This window comes from Gorilla gorilla, chromosome 3, assembly GCF_029281585.2.
Source record: "Gorilla gorilla gorilla isolate KB3781 chromosome 3, NHGRI_mGorGor1-v2.1_pri, whole genome shotgun sequence".
NCBI classification, from domain to species: Eukaryota; Metazoa; Chordata; class Mammalia; order Primates; family Hominidae; genus Gorilla; species Gorilla gorilla.
In genome coordinates, this window is record NC_073227.2 from 19,955,053 (window position 1) to 19,979,384 (window position 24,332).

Sequence of the window (24,332 nt, forward strand, 5' to 3'; positions counted from 1 at the left end):
GTGGAGGGAAATAACACAATTGCTGTAATGACCTAATTTTCCAATAAAAGGGTTTTCAGAATCCCAAAAGAAAACATTGTGGTATATAATGAAAATAAATTAAGCTGCAGTGCTGATGAAAACAATATCATTGGTGTCGCTTTTCCATATCCAAGGGAAAACCTGGAGATTTATTGCTTGGATCAGACCTAGTTCGTATCACCAAAGTCTGATCTCTTCAATACATTTACCATATGTGTAAGCACTAACCTTTTTTTAAGAAATAGAACTTCTATGGGTAAAACGTCAACATAAAAATAAAATGAAATAACCGTATGATATGACTCATCACTTTTATAGTTTCTGTTTGTTGGTGTTAGTATTTAAGTGGTTGTTAACAATTTTTGCATACAACAATTATACATTTAATCCTTATAAAATTCAGTTAGGCGATTATATATATACATATATATATACACACACACACATATTCCTATGGAATTATTATTATTGTCACTTAAGCAAAGATAATAGAGACTGGCAGCAGTTAATTGACTTGCCAAATACAACAAAGCTGGAATTCCACCCTGCCTCTCTGACCCCAAATCCCGAGTTCTTCAAAATTCTTGGTGCTGCCTGCTTTACAGCATATCAAGATTTCACTACAATACAAAGTAACGTAGTCAATGACCTTTCTCCTTGGTTTTCCTGTTCACACTAAATATGCCATAAATATAGAGCCCCTTCCTGCCATATCCTCTAGTAACCTTAGTCATATTTCTTTGAGCCAATGACTTAACTAATTCCGTTTTCAGGGCTTAGCCATGGAATAAGTTTCATTCATGTGTCTGGTTCGTATTTCTGCTATTCATTTTTCCACAATCACTAAGTGTCATCTTCGGTCCTTTCAAGTTTAGAGAAAAAAAAAAAGCAAGAATTTCACTTAAGAGTGTGACCTAGAAGTAAATTATGTTTCTTAATGGGCAATAATCATGAAACAAATCTGATTTTTTAAAACTTAAGGTTTTGAGCCAATAAATCTTAAATTATATGCCTGCAGAGTACAGGAGCAAGTGGGTTGGCCATATAAATGTTTTGCAAATACAGAGAAAAAGCTAAGTTAGCTTTTTAGAATTATGTCAGTCATGAGGTATTTTTCCTTAATTTCTTTCTGATAATGTTAGCTACTCTCACATGCAAACAGAAAAAAAACCTGAATGCACATAGTAAGTAAGCAGACACCAACAACAGCTACAAAAACAAAAGCAGTGACAGTTTGGTTGAAAAGCTGTCTACTAACTACCTTCTCTCTAGTGCCCATCATAATAAGATGACTTTTATACACCATGTGGGCATCAAATCACATTTTCTGATAGTAAATACTTTCTTATTTTACATGATGAAATTAAATCCATGATAAAACCATTATATCACAGAATTCTATAAAGACACTCTGAATTCCAGGATTGTTATCACATAAATGGGTTTGTGATCCACTGAACTAGATATTAAATATCTCTTACAGTGGTGGTGGTTTATAGTATGCAATACGCTTTTTGAAATCAGGACTTTCCTAGAAAATCAGTCAGATATGATCATCCTTGTATGTATAAATTGAGAATGAAAATATAAAGATACCCAGAAGACTTTCATCATGACAAAACTTTATCGGGAAAAAAAAAACTCTTGAGAAAGTTTATCCTCCTCCTCCTCTTCTCTCTTCTTCCTCGTCTCTCTCTCCCTCTCCCTCTCTCTCTCCTTCTCCTTCTCCTTGTTCTTCTTCTTTGTGTAGGAGTCCGAAGCATTTAGCATCATCACTGGGCATATAGTGGATGTTTACAGAAATGTATATAAACAATCTGCTGTTCAAGGGTGAGTTTTTCAGTCTGTATTCCATTTCAAGCCCTGTGCGATTTGTCACTCTCATCTCAAATAGCTTTTTTTAATGTAGGGTAGTATATGAATGTTGGCTAAACATTAAGTGTAAGTGCACAGAGTTCAAGCACTGTGAGAGATGCATCGTGTACAAGTATAGAAGAGAAAATGATAGAAATCATTAAGCATGATGGCTCTAAGAGTAGCAGACAGAGGATTCAGGCAAGTTGGAAGAGTGGGAGCTACGAGCAGAAAAGCCAGATTAAGGGTATCTTAATACCTAAGGTAAAGTATGATAAGCCATGTGAACAGAATCAGTGGAAGTCAGCTTGAACAAGCAAAAGGAAACTTAAATCAGTTTTAGATGGCAAAAGTAACAAACTTTCTGCCGGATAAAATAAGAGTCAGTCAGTGGAAAAGGGTATTTTAGTATAACTTCATAAAGAAGTCTTTACAAAAAAGTTTGTGTTGGGAGGCCAAGGTGGGCGGATCACGAGGTCAGGAGATTGAGACCATCCTAGCTAACACAGTGAAACCCCGTCACTACTAAAAATACAAAAAAATTAGCCGGGCATGGTGGCAGTGGGCGCCTGTAGTCACAGCTACTCAGGAGGCTGAGGCAGGAGAATGGCGTGAACCCGGGAGGCGGAGCTTGCAGCGAGCCGAGATCGCGCCACTGAACTCCAGCCTGGGTGACAGAGCAAGACTCCGTCTCAAAAAAAAAAAAAAAAAAAAAAAATTTGTGGAAAGAAGACCTGGGTTTGAGAACACTGAATTTGAGGGGCTTGCGGGATACACAGGTAGATCTATCTAATCAGAAATGACTTTGTACTAAGTAACTAGCAATGGTGGGGCTGTAGGGTCAATCCTTCCACTTGCCTTCTTCTCCCATCTGCTTTTCAAGTTAGGCTCTCTTAGATCAACCACGTTGCTGGAAAGATATATAAATTCTTCCTTTCCAGCCCCAGACTGTGATGTGATCTTCAGCAATTAAACATGTTGTTAAGATCAGCTTAAAAAGAGTGGCTGCAGTCCTGTCCCCAGTTTTTTGGAGGCTATCCTGGTTTAAGAGGGTTGTCCCAGAGTAATTATTTACAGGACCCCTTTTCTCTCAAAAAAAAAAAAAAAAAAGTCCTGGATTCATCACCTTTGCCATTATTGTCATCATCATCATCATCATCATCTTAGTCATATAGATGATGTTTACTTTGCATGATCTCTAACAGCTTTAAATAACATTTGCTGCATTATCTGTTTCGATCCTCACAACACCTCAGTGGGCAGGTGGGGACGGAAGTTGACCCCATTTTAAAATAAGGACACCGATGTTTCAGTAACTGCACAGTCGCACAGCTTTTTGGTAAGGCAGCAGCGTGTGAATTAGTGTGTTTTGAGTAGAAAATTGTGAGCTTTTTTCACTATACATTCATTTATTAATTTGACACTCTCATCGCCTTTTGACTGGATGATCTCATGGGGTAAAAATCCAAAAACTCATGATCAGTGGGAAGTTATAGATGATGCGAGGCAAATTTTAACAGGAACATTTTAAGAGACACACACTTGGTTCACAAATTCACATTTGCGTGCCAGATGTTTCCTTTTACCTGCCAAGCTCTTTTCCTCCTTATCGGCTCGAGGCTGAAGTCAGCAACTTTGCTTCACCTCTTCTGGCTGGGCAGAGTAATCGGAAATATTTTTTTAAATGTATCCTCAGGAGGCATCATATTTAAAAGGAAATCCTTTGAAAGTGAACACATTTTTCTAGCAAAGAATCAAAACTTTGACCTGGCACTGAAAACTATTATCACACAAGTGAATATTTCCTTTTTGGTTTGCAGAACATAACTACTAAGTTTTCTTCATTTAATTTTCACCAACTAAAATAGGGGTTAGTGACAGCAAGTATGAGGGAATCTAATGCTCTCCTGAGTCTTTCAGATGCTGAAATGCACATTTTCCCCATTACAACACCAGGTTCTCTAAGATGAAATTATGTTCTCAAATTGTATGAAATGGTTTAAGGGAAAGTACATCTTGCTCGACCTCGAGAAGTCTTTGAGTTTCATTACAAGTTGAACTAGGAAACTCTGAGATCAACCCTTACCTTCTTAGAACGAAAAGTTAGTTGACCTTGAACTAAATATTTCCTCTCACTGAGTCTCAGTTTCCTTATCAAGGACTCAACAGTAATTATCTGAGAAGGACCAGATTGTAGGTATGTTGTTTGCTGGACATACCTACTCGGTTACAGAAGTATACCCAGCTCAGCCGTTATAACCCAAAAGCAGCCATAGGCCATACATAAGTGAATGAGGGTGGCCATAATCTAATAAAACTTTATTTATAAAAACAGACGGCAGACTGGGTTTGGTCTTTGGACTACAGTTTGCCATTTGCCAACCGTCTTTAAGGGGAAAATATCTACTGCACAAAGTTGTTCTAAGAATGTTATTAACTAAGATACGTGAATCAAGATATATGAAGTAAATGATAGAAGGTCTGATGTTAAAAATGACAACTAATTTCTTACACTTTCTCTCAACGTTTTTCTCCCAACTTACTCCAATTCTCCTTGAATGAACATTGAGATCCCCTACAAAATGGCATGCATTGGCTGACATTTCATATCTGTAGCAATTCTTCCTTTGTTTCCTTGTTATTTTACTACTTTGGGAGGCAAAGTTAGAGAACTGAGAATATTAAGTTTTTAAAGCATGAAGCTTTGAACAAATTTGAGCTCTATTCAATATGTGTGTGTGTTTGAAGCATGAAGCTTTGAACAAATTTGAGCTCTATTCAATGTGTGTGTGTGTGTGTGTGTGTGTGTGTGTGTGTGTGTGTGTGTGTGTTTAACATTTATTCCTTTTAAAATGGAACTTAAAACAGCCCTTTTAGTGAAATTCACAACATATAAAGAAGCCTGTGATTTAGGGCAAAGGTCCAGTTAACAGCTGTGGGTCTTTGTATAACTGACAATAATAATGAGGAATCCGCCTCGCAGGCATTTATTATTTTAAGCTTGACCTCGTGTGCTTACATTTTATGTCCGTCTCTGCCAGCTTCTATGAGTGAGTCACTAGAACAACCCCTTCATTTTTCTGAATCAGTGTATTGTCTTCAGAGCTTGCCCTCCTGACTTCAGTTTTTCAATTGCTTTCTTTTCAAATTATCTTACACACCTCTTTTTTCCCCCAAGTATCTTTAGAGTATTAATGCAAAAGACAGATTACTCAGAAACGCTAAAATATAGTAGATTGAAGTTAAAACACACTGAGTTTGCAGTCAACTGGTTCCAATTCCAGGTCTGACTGTATTACTGATTACCTGCATGTCCTTAAATGAAACACTTTGCCAGGATGAGTCTTAGACTTCTCATCTATGAAATTGAGATGAAAATTGTTATTCTTCCTACCATCCTGCATTTCCTGTGTGAATAAAATGAACACTAGCTATGAACACAAAACACTATTAAATTTCTCTTTTTTTCCCTGATTATAATTATTGCTAAAATCACCAAAAAAGATATAATTTAAATAACACTTAGTGTGGACCTGGAAGTATACGAATCATTGTGCATAAATTAACTTAGCTAAAATTCATAACTAATGTATCAGGTAAATATTTTTCCTCCCATCTTACAGAAGAAAAATCTACGAAGTCTAATGGTGAAGTGATATGGCCAAGTCTCACTGTAACTAAGTGAACTGGAGTTGAAACTCTGAAATATTAGACTCCAAAGTTCTTTATCTTAATCAAAATGAAACTTAAACTGAACGTAAAACTTTACATTTTTTAATTGATTCTTACAATATTTTAAAGTTTAAATTTAAAAATAATTATGTAAAAGGTATGTTTTCTCTTTAACATTTTTATTCTAAAAAATTAAATAAGCATAAACACGTTATTTACAAAGAAATCTTTTCTCCTCTTGCAATCTTTTACATTTTATTGTTAGTTTTTATTGGATATTTACAAATAATAATTGAATATTAAGTACAAAGTGATGTATGATATATGTATACAATTTGGAAAGATTAAATCAAGCTAATTAACATACCTATCACCTCAAATACTTATCATTTATTTTTCCTGTCTAACTATTGTACCCTTGGACCAATAGCTCCTCATTTCCACTACTCTCTAGTCTCAAGTAACTATCATTCTGTTGTCTGCTTGTATGTGTTTGATTTTTTTATGTTCTACATATAAGTGAGAATATGTGATGTCTGTTTTTCTGTGTCTGGCTTATTTCACTTAGCATAATGCCTTCCAAGTTCATCCATGTTGTCACAAATGACATAATTTCTCTACTATTAAAGGCAGAATAGGATTCTGTTGTGTATATATATCATATTTTCTTTAACCCTTCATTGGTTGATAGACATCATCATCTGGCTATCATGAATAATGCTGCAATAAATGTGGGAATGCAGGTATCTCTTCAATAAGCCAATTTCAAATTCTTTGCATATATACTCAGAAGCAGAATTGCTAGAACATAAGAGAACTCTACTTTTAGTGTTTTAAGGAACCTCTATACTGTTTTGCATTATGGTTGTACTATCTTACCTTCCCGCCAAACAGTGTACTAGGGTTTCCCCCTTCCTTCACATTCTTGCCAACACTTGTTATCGTTCAGCTTTTTGCTAGTAGCCATTCTGACAATTGTGAGGTGTTAACTCCTTGTAGGTTTAATTTGCATCTTCCTAATATTTCGTGATATTGAGCATTTTTTTTTTTTTACATTTCCATTGGCCATTTCTATATCTTTCTTTGAGAAATGTCTACTCAGGTATTTTCCCACTTGAAAAATCAGGTTATTTGTTTTTTTACTATTGAGTTGTTTGAGTTTCTAACGTATTTTGTATATTAACCTCTAATTAGATGTATGGCTTACGAATATTTTCTTCCATTCTGTAGGTTGCCTATTCACTCTGTTAATTGTTTACTTTGCCATGCAGATTTTTTTTACTTTTAAGTAATCTTACTTTTAGGGCTCAATTCTAAAAAATCATTGCCAGACCAATATTGTATAGATTTTTCCCTGTTTTCTTCTACTCGTCTTACAGTTTTATATCTTATGTTTAAGTTTTAATTCATTTTGAGTTGAATTTTGTATATGGTATCAGAAAAAGTTCAATTTCGTTCTCTATGTAAACAGCTAATTTTCCCAACATCCTTTTTAAAATAGATCATGTTTTTCTTATTATGTACTGTTGGCACCTTGGTCAACAATCAATTGGTCATAAACTTATGGGTACATTTTTGAGCTTTCTATTCTGTTCCATTGGTCAATGTGTCTATTTGCATGAAGCATCCTTTTTTATTGCTTCACCTTCAGTCAACGTATGTCCTTAAAGATGAGGTGAGTTTCTTGTAGACAGCATATAGTTGACTATTTGGTCTTTTTTATTTTTATTTATTTATTTTATGTATTTGGCTACCCTGTGTCTTTTTTATTAAGGAACTTATTCAATTTACTTTCAAGCACATAGAGAAGAACTTATTATTGTCATTTAGTGATTTGTTTTCTGGTTATTTTGTATATATGTAATGTCCTTATTGTTCTTTAGTTGTATCCCTTTGTGGTTTGATGGGTCTCTGTAGTGATATGCTTTGAATCATTTTACTTATGTTTTTAATATTTATTATATATTTTTATTTTGTGGTTACCTTAAGATTTACATAAAACATGTAACAGGCTATTTCAAGCTGATAGTAAGTTAACTTTGATCTCATATGACAACACTATACTTTTATTCCCCCTTATATTTTACATTTTTAATGTCAAAATTTACATTATTTTGTAAGTTTTGTTCTCTGGCAATTAATTTTAGCTATAGTTCTTTTAATAGATTTGTCTATTAACCATCACAGTAGAGATGAAATTCCTTTACACACTACCATTTTCAGTGTAGGGTGTTCCGAATAGGATGCTGTATTGCTTATGCCATTGAATTTTGCACTTTTATATGTTTTATGTTATTAATTAGTGGCCTGTGCATAGTTTGAATAACTTCCTTTAGTAGTGTCTGTAAGGCAGGCCTAGTGTTGATGAATTCCCTTAGCTTTTGTTTGTCTGGGAATGTTTTTATTTCTCCCTCATTTATGAAGTACAGCTTAGCTGAATAAAATACTTCTGCATGGCATTTTTTTTCCTTCAGGATGTGTTGGAATATGTCATCCCACTTGTTTCTGTCTTCCAGGGTTTCCGTTGAGAAATCTGTAGTCTTATTGAGACTCCCTTTTTTTGTGAGTTTTTTTTATCCCTTTCAGCTTTCAGAATTTTTTGTCCCTAGATTTTGTAGTTTGATTATGACGTGCCTTAGTAAACTCCTCTTTGGATTGAAGACCTCTTTGCTTTCTGTACTTGGATGTTGGCATCAGATTTGGGGAGTTTTTAGCTATTATTTCTTTAAATATTCCCCTTTGGACCTTTTCTTGCTTTTCTTCTGGAAATTCTATTATATAAAAATTAGATCTTTTGTTGATGTCCTAAATTCTCATAGACTTTCTTTATTATTTTTCACTCTTTTGATCCTCTGGCTGGATAATTTCAAATGTTCTGTCTTTGAGCTCACTGATTCTTTCTCCTGCCTGTTTGCACCTGCTGTTGAAGTTTTCTAATGTGTTTTTTCATGTACTTAGTGTATTCTACCTCCCTAGGATTTCTTTTTTTTTTTTTTCTTTTTCAGACATAGTCTCACTCTGTCATCCAGGCTGGAGTGCAGCGGCACCATCTCAATTCACTGCAACTTCCACCTCCTGGGTTCAAACGATTCTTGTGCCTCAGTCTCCTGAGTAGCTGGGGCTACAGGCATACGTTACCATGCCCAGCTAATTTTTGTATTTTTAGTAGAAATGGAATTTTGCCATGTTGGGCAGATTGGTCTGGAACTCCTGATCTCAAGTGATCTGCCTGCCTCAGTCTCTGAAAGTGCTGGGATTACAGGCATAAAGCACTGCACCTGGCCTCTTTTTTTTTTTAATTTCTATTTATTTGTTAAACTCATGATTTGTGTATGTATTATTTTTTACATTTCCTTTAATTTTATATCCACATATTTTATAGTTTACTAAATACATTCAAGAGGATTAATTCCGAACTATTTGTCTGTTATTTCATAGGTATCAGTTTTTTAGGGCTCAATGTTGGAACTTTGTTTTATAGGTGTCATGATTTCCTGGATGTTTGTAATCCTTGAATTCTCCACAATTGGGGAGATAGCCACTTCTTTCAGGTTTTACAAGGTTTTCTATTTTCTTGGCAGAGATAGACTTTACTGTTTAATATAGGCTGTGATTCTAGGTGGGACTGAACCCTGGGCCTCCTTGTCAGGTGAGACGACTGATTTAATTCTGCAATCAAGCAGAGCTGATGGCTGGGAATTGTAGTTGACTCTGATTGGGCGAAGCGACAGAGTATATTCCCTTGACAGATGGTATTGATATTTAAGATCTGAAATTGGACAGAGTTACAGGCTGGGCCCCAAGGGTAAATGGAGTTCTCTCTTTGGACAAATAAGACCAGCTGTTATGCTTGATAGAGATGCATGGTTGAGGTTTACCTCCCTGCCTAGATGGGGACTTGGGTTGAGCTTTGAAGACGACCTGAGCACCATTTAAACTCCTGGGTCTGGCAAAATCCCTGCTCTTTGCCAAATTGCCCTGTGGTGAGCATCACTCTTGCTGGGCAGAGGCTTGGAGTAGGGCTAGTAGTTGGGCCTCTTGGCTGGGATATTCAAGCCAGATCCTATAAATTATGGGAGCCACCAGCTCAGTTTTGCAGGTGGGCTATGCTGTTCACTAGTTATTCTGATTGAGCACCACCACTGGCAGGTACACAGGGCCACCACAAAGATCTATGTGCTGACTGCTATGGGCTCTACCATCTTGCTTTGTTTCCACTTGGCCTCAGATATTCTGCCTATGCTGTTACACCTTCTTTTCCTGTACAGTGAGGCCAAAGTTGGCTTTCTGAGAAGTGTCTTAAAACATGAGAAAGACTAGATGTGGTTCTCTTTTCTCACTTTAGAAACCATGAGCCTTGGACAATCCTCTCTTTTTGGTACTATATCAACTACAAAGACATATTTTTAAGAATCACCATAACATAATCCTGAACATTTGTAAATAAAACCTTTTTAGAAATGGTTAGGTCAAGCAGGCAAAAATGATCATTAAGAATACAGAAAATGTGAAAAATCAAGTGGTAAAATCTGAAGGCCAAGGCTAAGATTGACAAAGAGGGAGGGATTGATAAAGAGAGAAGTGGGGAGAGAGATAATGATATGATTTGTATGTTTGTCCCCTCCAAATCTCATGTTGAAATGTGATCTTAAATGTTGAACATGAGGCCTGGTGGGAGATGTTTGGGTCATAGGGATGGATCCTTCATGAATAGCTTAGAGCCATCCTCCTGGTAATGAGTTAGTTCTCCTTCAGTTTGTTTACACAAGATCTGATTGTTTAAAGGAGTCTGGGATCTTCCCCTTTTCCTTTCTCTCTTTAACCCCATCTCCCATGTTCCCACTTCTGCCATATGACTGCCTGCTCCTGCTTCACTTTACACAACGAGTAAAAGCTACCTGAGGCCTCACCATAAGCTGAGTAGATGCTGGCACCATGCTCCCTGTACAGCCTGCAGAACTATGAGCCAACTAAATTTCTTTTCTTTATAAATTACCCAGGCTCAGTTATTTCTTTATAGCAACAAAAATGGACTAATACACACACAGAGAGAGGGAGAAAAGAGAAAATTCACACAAGGAAAAAAGTATTTTTTAAAGCAATATTTGTGAATTGTGGTCACAAAATACATTATAAGGTAAGGCTCATTTATTTTCTAAAGATTAAAATTGCATAAATCACATCTTCTGAGCAAAGTTCAATTGAATAAGAAAAAACACTAAACTATATTATTTTAAATTTTATAAGATAAAGAGAAAAGAGCAATTGAAATTAGAAAATACATTAATCTGAATTCCAATTAAAAACACTACATATCAAAATCTGAAATATGTAGTTAAATACTGTCAAAGAATAAGAGAGTATCCCTAAATATTCTGAGCCAAAAATGAAGCAGAAGCAGAAGAAGAAAGAGAAGGAGGAAGACCAGGAGAAGGAGGAGGAGGAAAAGGAGGAGGAAGAAAGTTATGGAGGAAGAAGAGGAGTTGGAGTAGATGGGAGAAGAAAAAGAGGAGGTTGCACTTCAGCTGTAAAGGCTCAGAAGAACAAACAGAATAAACATGATGATATTGAAAAGAAGAAAATTGTGAAACAGGAGAAAAAACATAAACTACATAGAAAATAAAACAACAAGGAAAGTTAAAAACCATAAAATCAACTCTGGACTAACTGCAAAATAGATAACTTTTTTTCTCAGGACTAATCAAATAAAACAGATGCCTGTAATCCCAGCACTTTGGGAGGCTGAGGCGGGTGGATCATGAGGTCAGGAGATTGAGACCATCCTGGCTAACAAGGTGAAACCCCACCTCTACTAAAAATACAAAAAAATGAGCCGGGTGTGGTGGTGGGCACCTGTAGTCCCAGCTACTCGGGAGGCTAAGGCAGGAGAATGATGTGGACCCGGGAGGTGGAGCTTGCAGTGAGCCGAGATCGTGCAACTGCATTCCAGCCTGGGCAACAGAGCAAGATTCCGTCTCAAAAAAAAAAAAAAAGGAAAAAAAAGAAAAAGGTATAAATAAATAGAGGAAAAAACAAAACTTTACTAACCTGCACATTGTGCACATGTACCCTAAAACTTAAAGTATAATAATAATAAAATTAAAAAAAGATTAAAAAAATTTTAAAACATGAACAACTGTATTCCAGTTAAGTGAAATACCAAACTAAAAAACAAGCAAACAACACAACACAAATTGATTTTAGAAGAAATATACGACCTAAAATAATTTTAATATTAATACCAGCTTCTGATGCTTTTATAAAATTTCAAAAACTAGGTAATTTTTATCATGTAAAACCATTTTAGATTAATAGAGACAGAAGAAAATTTCCAACTCATTTTAGTTATTAAAACCAAAATAGAATAAGTGACGAATGGAAACTGAAATTATGGGCAAAATTCATGCATATGTAGGAAAAAATATTAGAAATTTCTAAATACACTAAATATGGGGTGGCGTTTATCACAAGGACGTATATATGGTCAAGATCATAAAATATATTAATTATATCACATTAGGTATTAAAGAGTAAGTCATTTTATAGATGCAAGTAACATACTAAAAAAATCTATACCCCTTGTTTTCAAAAATTCACGCAACAAACTAACAGCAGAAAGATAAACATTCTAAACGTAATGACGATTACTTAAAAATCAAAAGCAAACATACACATTTTGATGCTTAGAAGCACTGTACTTTACTTCCAGTCAAGAACAAAAATTAAAAAGGTACTACCACAAATGTATTCAATATTATATTTGAGTTGCTATGTGGTAAAATGAGTTAAAAATGTAAATTAACTACACAGGAAACAAGAAGAAAGCAACAAAGTTATTCTTATTTGTAGACAATCAGTTTATTTTATCCAGAGAGGTCCTCCTGAGTGGGCCTGGCTTAATCAGGTGAAAGTCCTTAAAGAGGTACTTAGACCTTCCTGTGAAGAGTCTTTACACATTGGCGACTTTGAAAGAGTAAGATTTTCTGAGGTAGACATCATATCAAGAGGGCCACATGGCAAGGAACTATAGCCACTCTCTAGGAGCTGAAAGTGGCCCCTGGTGTCACGTCAACAGCCATCAGGAAGCTCAGGCCCACGGTCATTTTAGCCACAAGCAATTAATTTTACCAACAAACCAAATGAGCTTGGAATTGGCTGTGAAAACTCAGCCCCAGACAACATCTTACTCGAGCAAGACCAGTGAGATACTGAAGCAGAGAGCCCAACTAGACATCCCAGAAATTCTGACACAGGAAAATTTAGAGACAATAAGGAGTTGTGCTGCTTTAAGCATTTATTTATGTGCTAATTTGTTATGTAGCAATGGGAAAATAATACAAAGGACAGTACTTTCATAGTCACAGGGAAAAATAGGAAAGAGTGCAAGAAATGGGTTACATTTTATGTTTGGTGGTTCCTAGTGCAGGGAGCTTCTTAGCACTTCAAGGAGTGAACTGGTCTTGTTTTGAGGGACACTATTGAAAGTTCCAGGAAAGCCTGGCATAGGTGGAAGGTGAGCAAAGGGGAGATTAACTGCTTTTTTCAAAAGTTTGTGGTTGTTATCAGGGTTAGATCTAAAACCAGAATTTTCTGACCTCTTAATGAGTTTTTTTTTCTTTTTTTTTCTTTATTTATTATTATTATACTTTAAGTTTTAGGGTACATGTGCACAATGTGCAGGTTAGTTACATATGTATACATGTGCCATGCTGGTGCGCTGCACCCACTAACTCGTCATCTAGCATGAGGTATATCTCCCAATGCTATCCCTCCTCCCTCCCCCCACCCCACAACAGTCCCCACAGTGTGATGTCCCCATTCCTGTGTCCATGTGTTCTTATTGTTCAATTCCCACCTATGAGTGAGAATATGCGGTGCTTGGTTTTTTGTTCTTGGGATAGTTTACTGAGAATGATGATTTCCAATTTCATCCATGTGCCTACAAAGGACATGAACTCATCATTTTTTATGACTGCATAGTATTCCATGGTGTATATGTGCCACATTTTCTTAATCCAGTCTATCATTGTTGGACATTTGGGTTGGTTCCAAGTCTTTGCTATTGTGAATAATGCCGCAATAAACATACATGTGCTTGTGTCTTCATAGCAGCATGATTTATAGTCCTTTGGGTATATACCCAGTAATGGGATGGCTGGGTCAAATGGTATTTCTAGTTCTAGATCCCTGAGGAATCGCCACACTGACTTCCACAATGGTTGAACTAGTTTACAGTCCCACCAACAGTGTAAAAGTGTTCCTATTTCTCCACATCCTCTCCAGCACCTGTTGTTTCCTTTTTAATAATTGTCATTCTAACTGGTGTGAGATGGTATCTCATTGTGGTTTTGATTTGCATTTCTCTGATGGCCAGTGATGGTGAGCATTTTTTCATGTGTTTTTTGGCTGCATAAATGTCTTCTTTTGAGAAGTGTCTGTTCATGTTCTTCACCCACTTTTTGATGGGGTTGTTTGTTTTTTTTCTTGTGAATTTGTTTGAGTTCATTGTAGATTCTGGATATTAGCCCTTTGTCAGATGAGTAGGGTGCGAAAATTTTCTCCCATTTTGTAGGTTGCCTGTTCACTCTGATGGTAGTTTCTTTTGCTGTGCAGAAGCTCTTTAGTTTCATTAGATCCCATTTGTCAATTTTGGCTTTGGTTGCCATTGCTTTTGGTGTTTTAGACATGAAGTCCTTGCCCATGCCTATGTCCTGAATGGTAATGCCTAGGTTTTCTTCTAGGGTTTTTATGGTTTTAGGTCTAACGTTTCAGTCTTTAATCCATCTTGAATTGATTTTTGTATAAGGTGTAAGGAAGGGATCCAGTTTCAGCTTTCTACCTATGGCTAGCCAGTTTTCCCAACACCATTTATTAAATAGGGAATCCTTTCCCCATTGCTTGTTTTTCTCAGGTTTGTCAAAGATCAGATAGTTGTAGATATGCGGCGTTATTTCTGAGGGCTCTGTTCTGTTCCATTGATCTAGATCTCTGTTTTGGTACCAGTACCATGCTGTTTTGGTTACTGTAGCCTTGTAGTATAATTTGAAGTCAGGTAGCATGATGCCTCCAGCTTTGTTCTTTTGGCTTAGGATTGACTTGGTGATGCGGGCTCTTTTTTGGTTCCATATGAACTTTAAAGTAGTTTTTTCCAATTCCATGAAGAAAGTCATTGGTAGCTTGAAGGGGATGGCATTGAATCTGTGAATTACCTTGGGCAGTATGGCCATTTTCACGATATTGATTCTTCCTACCCATGAGCATGGAATGTTCTTCCATTTCTTTGTATCATCTTTTATTTCATTGAGCAGTGGTTTGTAGTTCCCCTTGAAGAGGTCCTTCACATCCCTTGTAAGTTGGATTCCTAGGTATTTTATTCTCTTTGAAGCAATTGTGAATGGGAGTTCCCTCATGATTTGGCTCTCTGTTTGTCTGTTGTTGGTGTATAAGAATGCTTGTGATTTTTGTACATTGATTTTGTATCCTGAGACTTTGCTGAAGTTGCTTATCAGCTTAAGGAGATTTTGGGCTGAGACAATGGGGTTTTCTAGATATACAATCATGTCATCTGCAAACAGGGACAATTTGACTTTCTCTTTTCCTAATTGAATACCCTTTATTTCCTTCTCCTGCCTAACTGCCCTGGCCAGCACTTCCAACACTATGTTGAATAGGAGTGGTGAGAGAGGGCATCCCTGTCCTGTGCCAGTTTTCAAAGGGAATGCTTCCATTTTTTGCCCATTCAGCATGATATTAGCTGTGGGATTGTCATAGATAGCTCTTATTATTTTGAGATATGTCCCATCAATACCTAATTTATTGAGAGTTTTTAGCATGAAGGTTGTTGAATTTTGTCAAAGGCCTTTTCTGCATCTATCGAGATAATCATGTGTTTTTTGTGTTTGGTTCTGTTTATATGCTGGATTACATTTATTGATTTGTGTATATTGAACCAGCCTTGCATCCCAGGGATGAAGCCCACTTGATCATGGTGGATAAGCTTTTTGATGTGCTGCTGGATTCGGTTTGCCAGTATTTTATTGAGGATTTTTGCATCAATGTTCATCAAGGATATTGGTCTAAAATTCTCTTTTTTGGTTGTGTCTTTGCCCGGCTTTGGTATCAGGATGATGCTGGCCTCATAAAATGAGTTAGGGAGGATTCCCTCTTTTTCTATTGATTGGAATAGTTTCAGAAGGAATGGTACCAGTTCCTCCTTGTGCCTCTGGTAGAATTCGGCTGTGAATCCATCTGGTCCTGGACTCTTTTTGGTTGGTAAGCTATTGATTATTGCCACAATTTCAGACCTGTTATTGGTCTACTCAGAGATTCAACTTCTTCCTGGTTTAGTCTTGGGAGAGTGTATGTGTCGAGGAATTTATCCATTTCTTCTAGATTTTCTAGTTTATTTGTGTAGAGGTGTTTGTAGTATTCTCTGATGGTAGTTTGTATTTCTGTGGGATTGGTGGTGATATCCCCTTTATCATTTTTTATTGAGTCTATTTGATTCTTCTCTCTTTTTTTCTTTATTAGTCTTGCTAGCGGTCTATCAATTTTGTTGATCCTTTCAAAAAACCAGCTCCTGGATTCATTAATTTTTTGAAGGGTTTTTTGGGTCTCTATTTCCTTCAGTTCTGCTCTGATTTTAGTTATTTCTTGCCTTCTGCTAGCTTTTGAATGTGTTTGCTCTTGCTTTTCTAGTTCTTTTAATTGTGATGTTAGGGTGTCAATTTTGGATCTTTCCTGCTTTCTCTTGTGGGCATTTAGTGCTATAAATTTCCCTCTACACACTGCTTTGAATGCGTCCCAGAGATTCTGGTATGTTGTGTCTTTGTTCTCGTTGGTTTCAAAGAACATCTTTATTCCTGCCTTCATTTCGTTATGTACCCAGTAGTCACTCAGGAGCAGGTTGTTCAGTTTCCATGTAGTTGAGCGGTTTTGAGTGAGATTCTTAATCCTGAGTTCTAGTTTGATTGCACTGTGGTCTGAGACATAGTTTGTTATAATGTCTGTTCTTTTACATTTGCTGAGGAGAGCTTTACTTCCAAGTATGTGGTCAATTTTGGAACAGGTGTGGTGTGGTGCTGAAAAAAATTTATATTCTGTTGATTTGGGGTGGAGAGTTCTGTAGATGTCTATTAGGTCTGCTTGGTGCAGAGCTGAGTTCAATTCCTGGGTATCCTTGTTGACTTTCTGCCTCATTGATCTGTCTAATGTTGACAGTGGGGTGTTAAAATCTCCCATTATTAATGTGTGGGAGTCTAAGTCTCTTTGTAGGTCACTCAGGACTTGCTTTATGAATCTGGGTGCTCCTGTATTGGGTGCATATATATTTAGGATAGTTAGCTCTTCTTGTTGAATATATATTTAGGTTAGCTCTTCTTGTTGAATTGATCCCTTTACCATTATGTAATGGCCTTCTTTGTCTCTTTTGATCTTTGTTGGTTTAAAGTCTGTTTTGTCAGAGACTAGGATTGCAACCCCTGCCTTTTTTTGTTTTCCATTTTCTTGGTAGATCTTCCTCCATCCTTTTATTTTGAGCCTATGTGTGTCTCTGCACGTGAGATGGGTTTCCTGAATAGAGCACACTGATGGGTCTTGACTCTTTATCCAATTTGCCAGTCTGTGTCTTTTAATTGGAGCATTTAGTCCATTTACATTTAAAGTTAATATTGTTATGTGTGAATTTGATCCTGTCATTATGATGTTAGCTGGTTATTTTGCTCGTCAGTTGATGCAGTTTCTTCCTAGTCTCGATGGTCTTTACATTTTGGCATGATTTTGTAGCAGCTGGTACCGGTTGTTCCTTTCCATGTTTAGTGCTTCCTTCAGGAGCTCTTTTAGGGAAGGCCTGGTGGTGACAAAATCTCTCAGCATTTGCTTGTCTTTAAAGTATTTTATTTCTCCTTCACTTATGAAGCTTAGTTTGGCTGGATATGAAATTCTGGGTTGAAAATTCTATTCTTTAAGAATGTTGAATATTGGACCCCACTCTCTTCTGGCTTGTAGAGTTTCTGCTGAGAGATCTGCTGTTAATCTAATGGGCTTCCCTTTGAGGGTAACTCGATCTTTCTCTCTGGCTGCCCTTAACATTTTTTCCTTCATTTCAACTTTGGTGAATCTGATAATTATGTGTCTTGGAGTTGGTCTTCTCGAGGAGTATCTTTGTGGCATTCTCTGTATTTCCTGAATCTGAATGTTGGCCTGCCTTGCTAGATTGGGGAAGTTCTCCTGGATAACATCCTGCAGAGTGTTTTCCAACTTGGTTCCATTCTCCCCGTCACTTTCAGGTAAGACGTAGATTTGGTCTTTTCACATAGTCCCATATTTCTTGGAGGCTTTGTTCTTTTCTTTTTATTGTTTTTTCTCTAAACTTCCCTTCTCACTTCATTTCATTCATTTTATCTTCCATCGCTGATACCCTTTCTTCCAGTTGATCGCATCAGCTCCTGAGGCTTCTGCATTCTTCATGTAGTTCTCGAGCCTTGGTTTTCAGCTTCATCAGCTCCTTTAAGCACTTCTCTGTATTGGTTATTCTAGTTATACATTCTTCTAAATTTTTTTCAAAGTTTTCAACTTCTTTGCCTTTGGTTTGAATGTCCTCCCGTAGCTTGGAGTAATCTGATCGTCTGAAGCCTTCTTCTCTCAGCTAGTCAAAGTCATTCTCCGTCCTGCTTTGTTCCATTGCTGGTGAGTAACTGCATTCCTTTGGAGGAGGAGAGGCGCTCCGCTTTTTAGAGTTTCCGGTTTTTCTGCTCTGTTTTTTCCCCATCTTTGTGGTTTTATCTACTTTTGGTCTTTGATGATGGTGATGTACAGATGGGTTTTTGGTGTGGATGTCCTTTCTGTTTGTTAGTTTTCCTTCTAACAGACAGGACCCTCAGCTGCAGGTCTGTTGGAGTACCCGGCTGTGTGACATGTCAGTCTGCCCCTGCTGGGGGGTGACTCCCAGTTAGGCTGCTCGGGGTTCAGGGGTCAGGGACCCACTTGAGGAGGCAGTCTGCCCGTTCTCAGATCTCCAGCTGCGTGCTGGGAGAACCACTGCTCTCTTGAAAGCTGTCAGACATGGACATTTAAGTCTGCAGAGGTTACTGCTGTCTTTTTGTTTGTCTGTGCCCTGTCCCCAGAGGTAGAGCCTACAGAGGCAGGCAGGCCTCCTTGAGCTGTGGTGGGTTCCACCGAGTTGGAGCTTCCTGGCTGCTTTGTTTACCTAAGCAAGCCTGGGCAATGGTGGGCGCCTCTCTCCCAGCCTCGCTGCCGCCTTGCAGTTTGATCTCAGACTGCTGTGCTAGCAATCAGTGAGACTCCATGGGTGCAGGACCCTGTGAGCCAGGTGCGGGATATAATCTCCTGGTGTGCCGTTTTTTAAGCCTGTCGGAAAAGTGCAGTATTCGGGTGGGAGTGACCCGACTTTCCAGGTGCCGTCTGTCACCCCTTTCTTTGACTAGGAAAGGGAACTCCCTGAACCCTTGCACTTCCCGAGTGAGGCAATGCCTCGCCCTGCTTCAGCTCACGCACGGTGCGTGCACCCACTGACCTGCGCCCACTGTCTTGCACTCCCTAGTGAGATGAACCCAGTACCTCAGATGGAAATGCAGGAATCACCCGTCTTCTGCGTCGCTCATGCTGGGAGGTGTAGACCGGAGCTGTTCCTATTCGGCCATCTTGGCTCCTCCCCCCTTAGAGTAGCCTCTTAATGAGTTTTAATACACTTTGATTCTCCACTCAAAAATCATAAATATTTAAGTGGAAATATACACACATACATAGATTATACTGCAAATTTGACCATTAAAAATTCATTTATCAGTATTACGTATACCCAGATAATCATACACAGTGCTGTTCTTATTCTTTGAAACATGAGAATATCTTTCTACATTTTTTACTTGATTCTTTCTTTGTAGAGGTACCAATAAAGATTCCATAAGTTGAATTATAACATGTAAAGACATTAGAATTTACTTGAAGCTAAATGAATATACCTTATCCTTTAAGATACATTGTTAGCAATGGCCTTTCTCACCCTTCAATTGATTAATAAATTGTACTTACTGCTACTGCTTAAGGGGCCCAGGGTACTGAGTTGACAGGGAAATCCATCTTTAGACATGAGAACACTTTGGCTTTTGAGTTACTGTTAAACATTTTTTATTTTTTAGTGCCCAGTTTGACAATGCATTCCGTTGCTTTCCCTGATCATTCAAAAGTTCTTTTGTAAAGTGCAGGCACATTATAAATATTGGCCTGTAATGATTCTATTATTATCCAAATAGGCTGCCATTTCACTCTCTGGAAAAGGTCTGCATGTTTGAAGAAACATGTCAAAGGAAAATTTGGGTTAGTCTAAGACTCCTGTTTCCTAAAGGTACAATTTAGTGCATGTTTAGTTTTGATAAACTAGAATGAAGGTATATTGATTCCCTTCCTTTTAATCTCTGTGAGGAACAAGTAAACAAAGATGTTTCTATAGGACATGTTTCCATAGGATGTTTCTACTGGACATGTCCTGTTTATGAAGGGCACTTTACAAAGTGGAGGGTAAAAGCGCTTTACCTTTTACCCTATATAGAATGGAGAGGCTACATAGATAGTATGCTGAGGATTCAGTGAGCAGAGATTGAGTCCACTTGTTTTTCCAAGGCCTTAGTTAGCTGTAAATAAACTACAGTCCCTTTAGAAGGGCCAATAAGCAAAGCCCTATTTGGAATCCCATACTTGTGTTCATTTTTATTGCTCTGTATTCATTTCAGGGAATCTTTGGATCACTCTCTCTTAGAAACTGATGGCTTCTTACACTGGCTGTGAGTTGTAAGGGCTTTGGTATTAGATTCAGCAAAAACAGAAAAGGAACAGCTGGAAAGGGACTTTGTGCTAATTAGTGAACTAGGTATCACTTTGAAACGTGGGTCTTCTGAAACTCTATTTTTAACAATATGATGCTGAAAGCAGCAAAATTAAGTAAATTGAGGAAAGCCACCAACTAGATTATTGAAGAGCTCTTTCCAAAATGGGGTAAGTTAGCTATATCCCAACTATCCTAGATAGCTATTCAGGCTATCACCAGAGAAAATGAGGCCAGGCACAGTGGCTTACACCTGTAATCCCAGCACTTTGGGAGTTTGAGGAGGGTGGATCATGAGGTCAGGAGTTTGAGACTGGCCTGACCAACATGCTGAAACCCCATCTCTACTAAAAATAATAAAAAAATATAGCTGGGCATGGTGGTGCGCACCTGTAATCCCAGCTACTTGGGAGGCTGAGGCAGTAGAATCACTTGAACCCAGGAGGCAGAGGTTTCAGTGAGCAGAGATTGAGCCACTGCACTCCAGCCTAGGTGACAGAGGGAGAATCCATCTCAAAAAAAAAGAAAGAAGGAAAATGAGGCTTAAGTATTCATATTGAAAAAGTGCACATAGTTAGCAATATGACAATTAGCAATATCCTTTTGATTTGAAATACAATTTCTAGTTGGTTCTGCACTCTTGATAGGTAGACTCTCAGTTAACTATTCTGGCACCTGATTATGGGCTGTTTTGCATGCAAAGGAGGAATTCAGTGAATCTGGACAGAAAAGGTCCACTTTATGAACTTGCTCCCCAGTAAATACTCATTGTTTGGTTTCACTCATAAATGGTCCACATACATACAATATATTAGCATATATAAGAAGGATACACAAGTTGTAAGATAATATTGTGCATACTCTATGTGTATCCAATAAAGATGTACTCAAATGTGTTCTTTCTCTTGAGGAGAGTGTTCACATTTAACTCATCGCATTGTCAGAAGCATAGAATTTTGTTGAAATTTCGTTGTAACTAAAAAATGTCATTCTCTTTCTTCATTTCCACCTCCCTTAAAACTACATAATTGATTTCAAAGTGAGCATTATGGATTCAAAGAAGGACCAAATTGGTTTAATAACAGAAATGTAATCCCACAATAGAACTTGACATGATAATTATTTTCTATGCCACTCTAATTCCATTCCTGGATGCTATATTGTCTGATAATCTTTGAAGGTTTTTTTATTTTAATTTTTGCACTTTTTGAATCTTCATCAACTGCCATTTCAATTTTTGATGACCAGTAAAAGTCCTTTGATTCCTGGACTTATCTAAATGGCCTTTGTTGTGGTGGTATCATCTGAAATCTTCAGTATAAGTATTTAACACTTCCATCCATCACAGCATGTATTGCTGGACACAAATTATGAGTCATTAAGCAAGTAATTGTGCTCTTAGACTGGTGTCACTCTTGACATTTGTTCTGAGTCCCCTAGACACATCACCGCTTAAAATGCTAAATCTCAGTAATCTCCTACTTTCTTAAAAGATGAATAATATACAAATATATAAAAACAGATCTGCAAGGGAAATTCAGTTACAAAAGATGATTATCTTAATAAAATAGTCCTTCTGGTGCCATTGGTATAGATAGATTCTCTGAAATGTGAAATTAGCTCAGCAGTTTTTGTTGATAATGTTCATGTGAAATTTTGGCATCTGCATATTTTTCTAGTTAAATAAATAATCTTAGAGCACTAATTTACTCTAATGACAGAGACACCATTTGGCTTCACAAAAAACAAAACTAATCTAAGGTCCATTTCCTATTTATGGGGTGTATACAACATTCAGTTGTAACATTCACTGAAGTTTAAAAAATGAGTTCAAGCAAATTTAAAGCACGGGGACACTGGCACAAGAACTCTTTGCCATGAATGGTAATTTGAATTTAATTACAGATGTTATCCATATGCATTTTCTATCAACATTTAAAAAAACACTCAACCTTGCCTTTCTCTTCTGTAAGACTTCTACATCTTATTGGTATTCTACCATCGCCTAAACCAAACCTTCTTGCAATTATTTGTTTACAATCTTTCTCTCCCACTAGAAAGATGTTGAGGACATACCACACATGTTTCTATAGCTGTAAAATGTAGTCCAATGACTCTCCAGCATGATGTGAATAATAAGTATTTGTTAAATTAATTAGATTACTTCTGCTTTTCTAAAGCTCGATATTACTTCATTTCCCTTAAACACCAATTCTACTCTGTATTCCTTTGTCTGTAGATTTCCAAAAAAAATCAATTTAATAACCACAAAGATAGCATTTGATCATATAATATACATTGTTCTTTGGCTTTTTATTATGTAATTTATTGATCCTTTCATTCACCTATGTATTAATTGACTCAATAATCAAATAGTTCAGATTTTTTTATTTTTTAAGGATGGGTGATACATCTAAAACATAGTTTTTTAATTCCCCCAAATTTCTAGTCCAGTGCTAAATGTAACACTAGTTGTGTATCCTTGAGCACATTGCTTAACATCTCTGCCACAGTTTCCACTGTTATTAAGTGGAAATACAATAGCATGTTGTATTTGAAGTGAAGATTAAATTAATTACATAGGAAAGCGTAGCCATGGAACAAATACTATATAACCGTTTGTTGTTGTTGCATTATTAGCTGACTAATAAATCCATGCCAAGTTGCTTGATAAACACAGTTTATTCCTGGAGAGCAAAGATTTTAAGAATAGTAAATTAGGAATTTTTTTTTCTAATTTCTACAGTTCATAGACTCATTTCTTCTTCTATGATTAAAAAATTCAAAAGACAAACATAAAGCTGTATAAAACATGGTGATATATTAAAACAAAATTATGAGTAATAAACAAATGAATCAATCAACCAAGTTATCTATCTTTTAAAAATATGCAGTAAGTTATGAATATACTGGAATGTTTTATTCTGAAACATATAACCATTTTTCAACTTCTAACATGGAAAAAAATGGCCAATGCAGGTTGACTGCTGCATGGTTGTTTCAATGCTGCTTAGTACAAGTTCAGAACTCATCATCACAAGTGGTTTTAAATACTTTTAAATTGTTTTTCTAAGATAAGTAAAGCTAATTTACTAAGTTTCAGATTTCTTTATCTGAGCCACAAAAGTACTCTTAAGTTGTTCTCTGTTCATTTATCTGTATTTTTGAACTAATTTATTTCCTATTTTTAACAAATCTAGCTAGAACATAGTTGGCAAAATACAGAGCTGGGAGTGAGTCGAAAGGTTCCTTGGGTCTTACATCTGCACTTTTCTCACTGTGTTCACCTTGAGCAGGTCATTTGACTTCTAATCTTAGGATCCTCATTTGAAATGGTGATATGCAGAAAAATAGAAAATGTGAGTGGAGTGACTTGCACAGCGTTTGGTACAGTAGTTGCTCTGTGAAGGCTATTTCCATCATCCCCAAGCTTTCTCCTTGGAGCTATAATTTAGTTTTTCAAAATAGAACAACGTGATTTTTTTGTTACTTCTATTGGAAATCCCAGCCTTTCTTTTTCCAGAGAAGCTTAGTAATTGGCGTCATTGGCAGCCAAGTGTTATTAAAAATTTATATTTGGAAATCGTGCAGGGTCCTTAAAAAACATCTGATCCATGTTCCTTCTCAGAATATAATCATCACTGCAACAGCCCTGAATTCTGATTATTCACATCGTCCTTGAACATCTCCATCTTCCAGGAACTCCCTCTGTCCATAGATGATGCATTGTAATTCTGTCCATCTCTGCTAAGATCTAAAATTCATTTTCCTGCTTTCTCTCCATTGACATCTCCCTGACTCCTTGAGCAACCACATAACAGGTCTGACCGCCCTTCCTAGCCCACCTCAGCTGTGTCATCCAGCTTCCTCACTCTCCTTTTACATATTTAATCTCTCAGAGAAAGACTATTCCTTGTTCTGAGGTTTGGAGGAAGTTATTTAC

General features: G+C 37.0%; 2 long non-coding RNA genes across 2 annotated transcripts in view; one reads left to right on the forward strand and one right to left on the reverse strand.

The window, feature by feature from the left end:
- Positions 1 to 24,332, forward strand: part of LOC134758239 (uncharacterized) — a 73,608-nt gene that overhangs the window by 21,055 nt on the left and 28,221 nt on the right. The gene's annotated exons all lie outside the window — the stretch shown is intronic.
- The window catches only part of LOC115934322 (uncharacterized), a 34,789-nt gene that overhangs the window by 2,555 nt on the left and 7,902 nt on the right, over positions 1 to 24,332 (reverse strand). Inside the window, exon 2 of the long non-coding RNA XR_004070146.3 lies at positions 3,462 to 3,528. This is a non-coding gene — a long non-coding RNA (uncharacterized lncRNA). The remainder of the gene's footprint in view (positions 1 to 3,461; positions 3,529 to 24,332) is intronic.